The sequence below is a fragment of the Alligator sinensis genome, unplaced genomic scaffold, assembly GCF_000455745.1.
Source record: "Alligator sinensis unplaced genomic scaffold, ASM45574v1 scaffold881_1, whole genome shotgun sequence".
NCBI classification, from domain to species: Eukaryota; Metazoa; Chordata; order Crocodylia; family Alligatoridae; genus Alligator; species Alligator sinensis.
Genome location: NW_005842346.1, coordinates 820197 through 832155, shown reverse-complemented (window position 1 = coordinate 832155; position 11959 = coordinate 820197). Strand labels below are relative to the sequence as shown.

Here is an 11959-nt window from a genome sequence, read left to right as displayed (position 1 = left end):
CTACCTTCCTTCCCACCCACTGCTGCCATACCCCACCCCCACCTTGCTGCTCTGGCACCACATCCTAGCTGCACAGCCAGGACCACAGCACACAGAAGGAGCCAGCCTGGTCCAGCTGGCACTGCATGAAGCCAGCCTAGAATCACAGGTGCTGGGCTGGCTTCTGCTGAGTCCTGTGGTCTGGCAATGCAGCTGGGAACCATGTGGTGCCAGAGTGGCTGACAGGTGAGCTGGGAGTGGGGAGAAGCAGTGGTGGCAGGCAGGAAAGCGGGAAAATGGTGGTGGCAGGTGGGGGTGGTGAGTGGCAGTGAGTGGGTGGGCCAGCAGGAGTGCAGGGCCCATGCCTGTGTCCAGAGGCCAGGGCCCATGGGGCAGCAGAAGTGCAGGGCTGGACTGGCAGGAGGTCTATGGAGCCAGGCTGCACTGCACCAGCAGGGAGAGGGGGGAGCTGACCCCGCTCCATAGAGCCTCTGCAAGCCTGCAACTTGTGTTCCTGCCACCCTACTCTGGGCCCCTGCTGGCTCTGGCCCCAGGGCACTGGGACAGGCCTGTACTCCCACCTGCTTGCTGCCACTTGACCCCTGCCTGCCACCACCATTTCCCTGCTTTCCTGCCTACTGCCACCACTTCTCCATATCCCCTGCCCACCCACTGACTGCTCTGGCACCATGTGGTTCCTGGCTGCATTGCCAGAAGTGTAGAACTCAGCAGGCACTGGCCTGGCCCAGCCACAAGGACTGGGCAATCACCCATGGTCCTCCCCTGCCTCCCTTCCCTCATTCTTAGCTGAATTTCCTTCTTGTGTGAAGGGAGGCGGGAACAGACACAGGGTCCCAGGCCAGTTGGGGGCTTGGGGGGACCTTGCTGCTGTGGCTGCTGGGTCGTGCCGCTCCTAGGTCCTGCTGCGGGCTCCCCCTGAGCCCTACTGCTACTGGTGACTTGTCATCTTTGACAGGCAGCTAGGGCAGATAATAATTAATTTTCTAAATTTTTTAGGGGCCCCGCAGGATGGATAGAATGGCCTGGAGGGCTGGATCTGGCCCATGGGCTGTATTTTGCCTCCTCTGTCTTATATATATATTTCCAAACTGCACTGGCTAGTTACTAATCTAAATTAGTTAATTGCTTTTAAGAATGTTCTTGTTATTTTTGATTACTTAAAGCTCCCAAATTCTTTCCACTACTGTAAGCAAACTAGTTTAATTTCATGTTCATAAATAAGGCTTAAATTCCAGGCTTATTTCAGTAACCACTCCACTATTAGCATTGCCATTTTTATGGTTTATAACATAGTTGTACCATTTTCTTCCAAAAACAATGCTGACTCTTGTTTTGCTGACTTCCTGGGTATTCAGCTATCTGGCTGTCATACAACACAATGCTTAAGTGCATGCTTAACTTTAAGCACTTGTGTAATCCCATGGGAGACTGCACTAGCAGTATCATGTCATCACTCCTACAAGGTAATAAGTTAAGCTACATGAGACGCTATTGTACAGTTGTTACTGTGCATTTATTTAGTACTTGTATTACTGTACTTATACTTTAGTACTTGTTAGTGTGCATGTATTTAGTACTTGTACAGTAGTGCTGGGAAATATCGTTTAGGTGACACTACTGCACAGTAGCCTAATAATACTGCACAGTGGCGTATTATCATTGCCTGTGCTGTGATGCAATACTGTGCAGTATTTCTGGGCTACTGCACAGTCAGTGTCTCATGTAGAAGCACCCAGTAAGTATTAACTGAATAAAACATTCAGCATTGAGCTTAAAGAAATGGTTGTACTGCAGGCAGGATCTGCTTAAATTTGCTGTATAACCAATGACTGAAATACTGGTTCTATTTAATATAATCAGAGCTTTGCCATTGATCCTACAGGAATCAAGATTCCAGACAGTATATTTTTCAAGAACAAAAGTAGATATACCTTTAAATTTACTGGCCAGGTGATCTCCCATTCTCCTTTGTTTACATTCTTGACGAAATATTTATATGTAAATTAAACTGGATGATTAGATAACTGAAGGCTAAACACGAATACCCCTTATATTGTACATTGGGTTTGTTATAGGTGAAGGGAACAGAAAATCTGATAGCATACTGCAGCACATCACTGAGACTTGCAGAATTGGGCCTCTAATGATGAAGAGAGAATTCTTTGCCTTTTAAAAATCTTAACAACGAGGCGCTGATTCCTTAGGGGTCAGAGCACTCTATTCTGAGAATAGCACTGGACCCAGCCTGACAACACAGGTATGCTTCCAATGAGACTTCATAAGAAAGAGCTGTTGCCTTGTGAATGCACCAAAACAGAAAGAAGCACTATCCAACATACTAGAAAGTCATTGCTGTCATTGCTTAAAAAAACTCAATCCTGCTCCCATTATAGATTTGCCATTGACTTCCAAAGGATCAGGTCCTGAATTTGCCTTGTTAGCTTTATTATACAATTATATAAGAAATAGTAGAGACAGTATATTTAAAAAAAACCTTTGCCTACTGCCTCTAATAAAAGTGTGAAGTGTCCTTGCAATGAACAGTGTTATGTATGCAGGTACCATTACTAGGTTTTCCAGTTGTTAGATTTTTTTATATAACACACTTGGTAAAACTATACGTGGTATAAAATGTGCCAAATCCTGAGAACATTAAAATATTAATAATTTTTCAGCAGAAAATTCCTCTCATATTATTCATTAGGTACAGGAAAGTGGTTGCCAAAATACAGCTGTGGAAGTGGGGAACAATGCACAGAGGAAAAGCCCCTATACCATTAAGGCATCTGTTTCTTTTCCTTGCCATAAATAACTTTTAAAGCAAGATTAAATGACTCCAGGAAATTCTCATTAAGGAAAAGGTTCTGGCTGATTTTTTTTTCACTTTCATTTGAAATTTACAACCTCCTAAGAAGATGGTTTCTGACCTGAACAATAGAAAGGTTGTTTTATAAGTAATAACTAATAAAACAAGTTAGCTAGTCTATTACCAGCAGGGCTAGAATCTTCTGCTTTTCTGAATGCTAATAGACAAGGGCACAACCCTACTCCTGTTAAAATCACTGACAAAATACTCATCAGGATTCATGCTTCCGCCTGTAGTTTATGATGGTATAGTTTGTTTTCCAATAACTATGGTCTTTTCTGACAGAACCTTTGATTATCTGGAAAACAGAGATAAGAGAGCAGGCAAAATTAATGCCCTAAAGGTAAATGCAAAATAGATAAGTTTTGTAGCATCAGTGGTATTTTATGACTAAGGAGGTAGCAAGATAAGACAGGATACAAAAAAAGGGGATTATTGGCTGCAGGGTAAGGAATATAAAGTAAGCTTTTCATTTGTCAAATAAAGTGGGGCGCAGATCAGGAAGAGGGAACAGCTAATTAAATTAAGGAATAATACTGACATAAAATATTTATTTATTTAGCAGTTTATTTACAGCTTTTGCTACAATAATACAGGAAAATTAACAGTAATATGATATATAATAAAATTTCATGACCTGTGGTTATTGGTAAAAGTATACAATAAAATTACACATTCCACTAATTTAAACAAAAATAAAATCAAGCATAATATATGATTGTTCACAAAAATTAATGCAATGAAGTGATATAAAATAGCAATACAATATATCATTTAACTTTAATTATATTGTTTAATTGTTCTATTGTATCATTTTAGCGAATGCTGAAAATAAACTACTTCTACATTTATTTATTTGATGTATATGCTGCCTTTCCAATGAAAGGTTCACGACAGCTTGCAGTAGGAGAACAGAAAAACTTAAAAGGCAACTAGAATATCATAGCTAAACTGGCACTGTGAATGCACTAGATGATACAAAAAATAGACATATAATATCAAATCATTTGCAGCAATTTTTTTCACTGTGAAACCTCTTTAATATATGTCTGTATTATAGATCCCATCAGGTTAGAAAAGCATTTATTTAAAAATAATACATATTGACAGTCTTAACTTGTGAGAGAATCCCTCTGGAAAAAAATTAAGAATTAAGTAGGCCTCAAGGCGCTACACCTGCCTATGATTTCCCCTGCCAAACTTTTGTAGTTTTGCAATCACATTTTCCTGTTTTTAATAATGTTTCTCTCTCCCAGTTCCTGTATGAAATCCAACGTGGATTAAAGGGGAAACTGACTGTCTAGCTGATTATGGAGGGAAACAATGAAACTAACTGCACAATAATGACAAATGCAAAACTGGTTCTGCTGCTCTTAGAGCGAGTAGCTCACTCTGGATGCATCTACATATGTATATTAATGCGAAGTAATAAACTCCAGTGCATATCAAGCCAGAGTTTACTGCTCCCAGGTGCATGTGTTTATAGCAGCGCAGCACATTGAACCAGGTCAGAGGAGCCCTGGCTGGCAGGGGGTCTGGGCCAGAGGTCAGCCTGGCAGACCAGGGCTGCTCTGACCTGGCTCAATGTGCTGTGGAGGGGCTGGCTAGGATATGAGGGTGCTTCAGTTTGGGGCTGGCTGGCAGGCAGCCCCTGCCCTGAAGTACCTTTGTGTCCTAGCCAGCCCCATCAGGGTCTACATGTGCACTGCTGCACATGAAAAATCTTTACAACAGGATAGTACCTGTATTTACAAGTACTAACCTGTTGCAGAGTTTTAGTTTCCTGCAGCCTAATAGGGCCACATGTGTAGACACAGACATTTACTGTGCAGCTAATTAGTCAATTCTGCAGTAAACATCTCATGTAGATGTGCCCTCTGTGATCAGCTGGGCTACTTGCAGAGTAAGCAGTTACTTGGTTACTTTTGTTAGCATGGCATAATTTGGTGTGCAATAAACAAATTAGAAATAGAAATAGCCTACATTTCCCTCTCATTGTGTCCAGCTGTAGCAAACTCCTCCCTTGCTCATTTACAAATTGGTCAGATTGCTCCCTTTTAATCAGCATATGGCAGGGAGATTATGCACACAGTGTCTCTGCTGTGTGGAAAGTTGGGACCCATTGTGTTCATAAAGGCTACTATACACATGCAGTAAGCTGACTCTGATGCACTGGAAATCCAGCGTGTCAGAGCAGACTCAATTAATCGAGTCTGCTGGAACGAAAAATTAACATGCTCCAGCAGACTCTGACATCACGTGTATTAGTGTCCCCATGCTGAAAAATGGGATGGGCCCTTTGAGCTAAAACTCGTTCATGAGTTTTAGTTCAAAGTGCCCTGCCACCATTTTTCAGTGGAGGGGATGCTGTTATACATGACCTTGGGCACTAAAAGTGCTCACTAAGTGCTCCCCCACGCCTCCCAGAGTATGTGTAAAAATGCCCAAGAGCACTTGCCACAACCTATGGATTCAGATTCCAGAGAGGGCATTCTGCAGGGCTTGGACTAGATCAGGACTGTCAAAAGATCTGACCTTCAAGCCTGATATGATTGTGGGGTCATCTCTTCTGTCCCATAGGTCTGCCTGCAGGCCTGAAAATTTGGCAGCAGGGCAAGCAGTGGTAGTATTAATTGCTCCGCAGGCTGGATTTCGAGCAGGGACAGGCAAAATCCAGCCCATGGCAGACTCCATTTCCCAGCAACCACTGCCTATGTCACTGCAGCCAGTTTCCATGGAAACCCCAGCAGCAGCAACACCCTGGCAGCTCAGGACCAGGGTTTCCATGGACACCAGCATCAGCAGTGCCAGCAGGGCGATGCAATGCCTGCACGCCTGCAGAGCAGCTCCCCACCCAGCCAAGCAGCCTGCCAGGGCTGCTGGGACTGGTCTGCATGGAAACCCTGGCCTCACTGCTGGGGTCTTCATGGAAACTGGTTGCAGCAACATGGGCAGGACTGCTGGGAAATGGAGTCTGGCTGCCAGCCAGAGCCATCATTTTGCCAACCCCTTTTCTTGAGCATAGAGCCATGACATCTAAGTGATGGGGCTGCCCCTGGCTTGGAAATCTGGTGTTGGGATAAATGGTGCCTGCCCTGGTTCCAGGAGCTGAAGCAATTAACGCTTGCCCTACTGCCAAATTTCTAACCCTGTGGATAGCCCTGTGGGCCAGTCAACTATAGAATCATAGAAAATTAGGGTTGAAAGGGACCTCATGAGGTCATCTAGTCCAACCCCTTGCTCAAAGCAGGACCAGCCCCAACTAGGCCATTCCAGCCAGGGTTTTGTCTTAAAAACCTCCAAGGATGGAGACTCCACCACTTCTCTAGGTAACCTGTTCCATTGCTTCACCACCCTTCTAGTGACAAAGTATTTCCTAATATCCAACCTAAACCTCCCTTGCTGCAACTTGAGACCACTGCTCCTTGTTCTGTCATCTGCCACCGCTGAGAACTGCCAGACTCCATCCTCTCTGAAACCATGCTTCAGGTTGTTGAAGGCTGCTATTAAATCCCCTCTCAGTCTTCTCTTCTCCAAACAAAATAAATGTAGTTCCCTCAGCCTCTCCTCATAAGTCACATGCCCCAACTCCCTAACCATTTTCATTGCTCTACACTGGACTGTTGCCAACTTCTCCACATCCTTTCTATAGTGGGGGGCCCAAACTGGCCACAGTACTCCAACTGTAGCCTCACCAATAGAATAGAGCAGAATAATCACTTCCCTTGATTTGCTGGCAACACTCCTACCAATGCAGCCCACTATGCTGTTAGCATTCTTGGCAAACAAGGGCACATTGTTGGCTTATATTCAGCTTATTGTCCACTATCAAACCCCAGGTCCTTTTCTGCAGAGCTGCTGCCCAGCCAGTCAGCCCCAGCCTGTACTGGTGCATGGGATTGTTCTGTCCTAAGTGCAGGACTTTGCTCTTGTCTTTGTTGACCCTCATGAGATTGCTTTTGGCCCAGTCCTCCAATTTGTCTAGGTCACTGTGAATCCTAGCCCTACCTTCCAGTATATCTATTACATTCCCCAGCTTGGTGTCATCCATGAACATGCTGAGGGTGCACTCCATTCCATCTTCCAGATTGTTAATGAAGATCTTGAACAAAACTGGCCATAAGTCTGACTCCTGGGGCACTCCACTTGATACTGGCTGCCAGCTAGACATTGAGCCATTAATTACTACCCATTGAGCCCAACCCAGTCAGCTCTCTAGCCACCTTACAATCTATTCATCCAACCCGTACTTCCTCAGACAGGACTTCTCACTCTGTGAAAAGACATGACTTCTTAGTCTGGATCCAGCCCGTAGACTGGCCCCACAATGCTTATCTGACCCCATGGATTAGTTTGACACTCCTGGACTAGATGGAAGATGAGCCAGCAAGGGCAGTTCTGTATTGGCTGGGCCAGTCTTTGCATGCGCAATTTGCTTTCTCCTCCGATCCTTCATTGCCAGGGATATTCTCTGGACCTGAATGTGTCTTGCTATCATGTGTCTATGATTTATACTGTTCTTTGCATTAATTATGCCAATTTAATACAAATGTTTTGCATATGAAAGTCTTATCTTATATTTCCCCTGCAGTTCATTCCAATTTACCCCAGGGTATATTGGGTTTCTGTAAGGAGTGTGAAGTCTCCTCACAAACGTTTTTTTCAGAAGACCCCTGTCTTCTTTATTCTAACTTCTCTCTCCTATAATTTCTCTCTGCTTTCTGCACATCCTTTTACAGCATCTGATGAAGTGAACTTGGGCTCACAAATGCTTGTGCTCTCTTTACTTAACTTAGTTAATTAGTCTATAAAGGTGCATATCAACCTCGCCTTCTGACTGAGTTCAGGCCAACACAGCTAACTACCTCTCCTTAATAAATATGCCAATCTGGGAACAGTAACATATGATTGGAGAATTAGCAAAACCACTGCCTATATTCTAGAAAAAAGGGAAAAGTGGCCCACACAACAATAGGCCCATTAGTTTTACTAAGCCAAAGGTCTAAAGTTAAACAAAACAATCTAAGAATAGATACTGAAGGAAAGGATAATCAAAGAGATTTAAAAACCCCCCAGATAATGAGACAAAATGCAACATCGTTTTCTCCAAACAAGATCATGTCAAGCCAATCTAACATCCTCTATGACAGGATACCAGGCATGTTAGATAAGGACAGTTCACTGGACTTAATTGTTCCAAATTTCAGCAAAACATTTAATACTGTACAATGCAGGAAATTATTAGTTAAAATGGAGATGATTGAGATTAATACTTAGTTTTAAGCATTAATCCTTTAAGAACTAATATTTGGATAAGGAGTTTACCAAAGGGGAGACTATAATGAGCAATACAGAAAGGGCTGTTGACAGATTGGACAGAGGTTATAACAGTATTTCTCAGATACTGATCTTGGGACACATCCTGTTTAACATCTTCATTAGTGATCTCAGGGCTAAAACTACACATATGCTTATGAAATTTATGGGTGACAGAAAGCTGGGAGGTATTGCAGATATTGGAAAATTGGAAGAATTAGATAACCTTTTGGACAGGAATAATAGAAATGATATAACATGTAATAGCACAAAGTGCAAAGTCATACATTTTGGGAATAATACCAAGAACTTTGCCATAAGATTGGAGGCAATGGAGAAAGAGAGGCAGCTAAATGTATTGGTCAGCCACAGCAAGATTATGAGCCATCGGTGTGATGTTAAAAACATTAAAAACGTTTTTGCAGATGGTATAAGTGCAACTCCAAGGCATATTAGGAGACGCAGGTAAATTTTCATATCGCTGTATAAGGCATTAGTAAGACCCCATTTAAAATACTGTGTATGGTTTTGGTTACCTGTCTGCAAAAAGAATTAATTTAAATTGGAATAGTATACAGAAGAGCTTCAAGGATGGTTAGGGATGTGGAGAAACCTCTTTTAAAAGAGAAAATTAAAACAGCTTGACGTGTTTAGCTTAGCAAAAGGAAAATGAAGAGGGAACGTGACAACTCTTTATAAAGCAGGGTGCATATGAGGGAGAGGGAACAGCTATTTAAATTAAAGAATAACATTGGCACAAGACCAAGTGGGTATAAACTGGTCAGGAACAAACTTAGACCAGAAATGTAAGTTTCTAGCCATTGGAAAGGAGTGAAGTTTTGGAATGTCTTCTGAACAAAGCAGTGAAGGCAAGAAAAGCTTTAAGATGGAGCTCAGTGCATTTATGGGAAGGATAGTATGACAGGTTAGGAGTGTTGTGGAATAGTAATCTCTATATGTGCATTCTTGTAATTGGTACCCTCATGAAAAGGCTGTAAGGAAATTGTCTTTGTGTGGGGATTATCTACCAATTCCATGATTCAGGGTTTTTGCTGATCACCTTCAGGGACCAGAAGATTTTTTTCCCCATGGATACAATAGCTGGTCGTGGGGTTTTTGCCTTTGTAATACTGGACATTAGCCACAATTAGAGGTGGAAGTGGGCTGATGCTCCTAATGGTACTTAGAAACCTCTCGGTATGCCCATGCACCCCGGATCAAACTGATTGTCAGATTTGGGGTCAGGAACAAAGTCTAACTCCCACCAGTCAAAGTGGTGGTAAGTACTGTTCCCTCCTCCTCCTGTTGGTTCTCTTCCTAGGATCATCTAAACGTTTTTTAACCCAACAAATTCTCTACCATTGCAGCAGCCAAGGTGTTAGCAGAGAGAGTCCTTGTGTACCTACCTTGGTCCTCACCTGCAGTAAATTGTGAGTTGATTTTTTTTTATCAGGTGCTTGTGGCTGTTGTGCGAAAGAAGGGCCGGGGGGAAGTTCTTGTTTATTTGTTTGTTTCTTTAAGAGAATTTTTCACGTTCCAATCCAAATCAGCCAAATCAATTCCAAATTTGAGAGTCTGTCAAGAACTGTAAGTGGCCCTACTACCAGCATACATACTCCATCCCACCTGGGGCTTCTGATGTTTTCAAATTCTTTGGTGGGCATCCTACATGCAGGCCCAAGCCCAGAGGCTTGGGGTTCAGATGCCCCCCAAGTTTCGCTCATCCTCGGCCATAAGGCCCGAGGGGCAAGCTAGGGAGGAATCTCCTATTTCCATAAACGGGGCATAAAGCCTAGATCTTCCCACAGGCATTGAACGTGGGAGAGGAACTGAACATCACCTCTGCAGATACTACCCGGTGCTAGAAAAGCAGCCATCCCTGGGAGCAACTAGGAAAACCACATTAGTAGTCATGATATTTCCCCTGCCAGGTGGGGGGAAGTTCTTGGGGGAGGGGGCAGTTGTTTTTATAATTGTATCCAAGGCCAAATTAGCCAAAACTAATTCCAAAACCAAGAGTCCAGCACCCTAAGTGGCCCTACTACTGGCAAACATCCTCTACACGCACCTGGGGCTTCAGATATTTCCAAAACCTTTGCTGGGCATCCTAGTTGCAGGCCCAAGCCTGGAGGCTTGGGGTTCAGATGCCCCCGAGTTTTGCTTGCCCTTAGCCATAAGGCACTTGGAGCAAGCAAGATAGGAGGCTCCCCTTTCCATAAACTGGGCTTAAAGCCGCTGCACCTCAGTGGGTACTAAACCACGCCAGAAGAGCAGTTCTCCTGCAAAGCAGTTCAGAAAAACTGCTTTCTTGGACAGAGATTTCCCCTGCCAGGTGAAGAAGCCACTACGCTTGATCTGAGCCTTCAAGAGGCCGAGGGAAATTCTTGTCATTGTTGAACAAATGGTTGCATGAGAATGCAGGGGACTGGACGTGGTGGCCTGGGAGACCCCTTCCAGTGGTATCCCCCTAAGGAGGGACAGCGCTTTCAGAACTGGCTTTTAATCATGGAAAATCATAGAAAATTAGGGTTGGAAGGGACCTCAGGAAGTCATCTAGTCCAACTCCCTGCTCAAGCAGGACCATCTCTAACTAGATCATTAAGAGCTAGATCCAAAAAGAATCTAGGTGCCTCAATGCTGGATTGCAATGCCTAATTTTCAGATATCTGCCCCCTTGAGTATAACCCAGAGTTCATAATGCACAGAAGGGGTTAGGGCAGCGTTTCCCAACCGGTGTGCCACGGCACGCTGGTGTGCCATGGAATTTGACAAATAAATGTATAAATGAAACAGTGCTAGTGCTGTGTCCCCCCTCCCCTCCCCGCTGTGTGGAGTGGCGGCAACTCAGTGTGGGTAGTGGTGGCAGCCATATTATCTGTTGGGGGCTGGGGGAGGGGGCAGTGTGTTTAAAAATTTTTTTTATTTATGTAAGTGTGGCATTGGATGGAAAAGGTTGGGAAATGCTGGGTTAGGGAATGGGCAAAAAACAAAGGCTTGTCAGCTGCTCCCTGTGCCCACTCATTTTACAGTAGCTGAAAAGGCTAAGCTATCAGGAGGGCTAAACTATCAGGAGGGCTAAGCTATCAGGAGTTAGCTTCAGCTTCCCAGCACCATCCCTTAGCAACACCAAACCCATTCAAGCAGTAGGTTAAAATGTTCAGAGTTTTTGGTTGTAGCTGTGTTGGTCTAAGGACATAGGCAGGCCATGTTCTTTGAGTACATGAGATATTTTTATTAGACCGAGTCGCTGGGAAAAGTCACTTTTCTAACTTCTAAGAAGTTTTTTCCCAATGACTCAGTGTAATAAAAGATATCATGTCTACTCAAAGAACCTGGCCTGCCAATGTTCAGAGGGGACACTTTCAACTAAGTCACCAATAGCATGAAACCACACAGATTTAAAAAAAAAAACAACCCTGGTCAGACCCTGTTCACTCTCCCTTTCCGTATCCACCCCCTGCTACTGTGGGACAGGGGCCAAGCTGGACTTACAGTCCCACCCAGTACAGGGCAGCTTCTTATGAATCTGGCTCTTTACATGTCCTCAGACACCCGCCTGCCTCTGTGCAGCTTGAAAAGTCTGGTCCTGAGCAAGCCCTGGGACGGGACAAACACACACTTTAAAACACCGCCCTCCCAGGCCCTGGCACGGACCGGGGCCACGGTGTCCCCAGCGCTGCGGCGAGCTGCCCGCTTGCTTTGCTGCTTCTCATGCCCCGCCGCCGACGCGACTCCGCCCGTGCCCGTGTCCCGCCCGCTTCTGCAGCGCGGCTCCCC

General features: G+C 44.3%; 1 pseudogene; it reads left to right on the top strand.

Moving 5' to 3' along the window:
* The window catches only part of LOC112551138, a 32377-nt pseudogene extending 28575 nt beyond the window's left edge, over positions 1-3802 (top strand).
* Positions 3803-11959: the final 8157 nt, after the last annotated feature.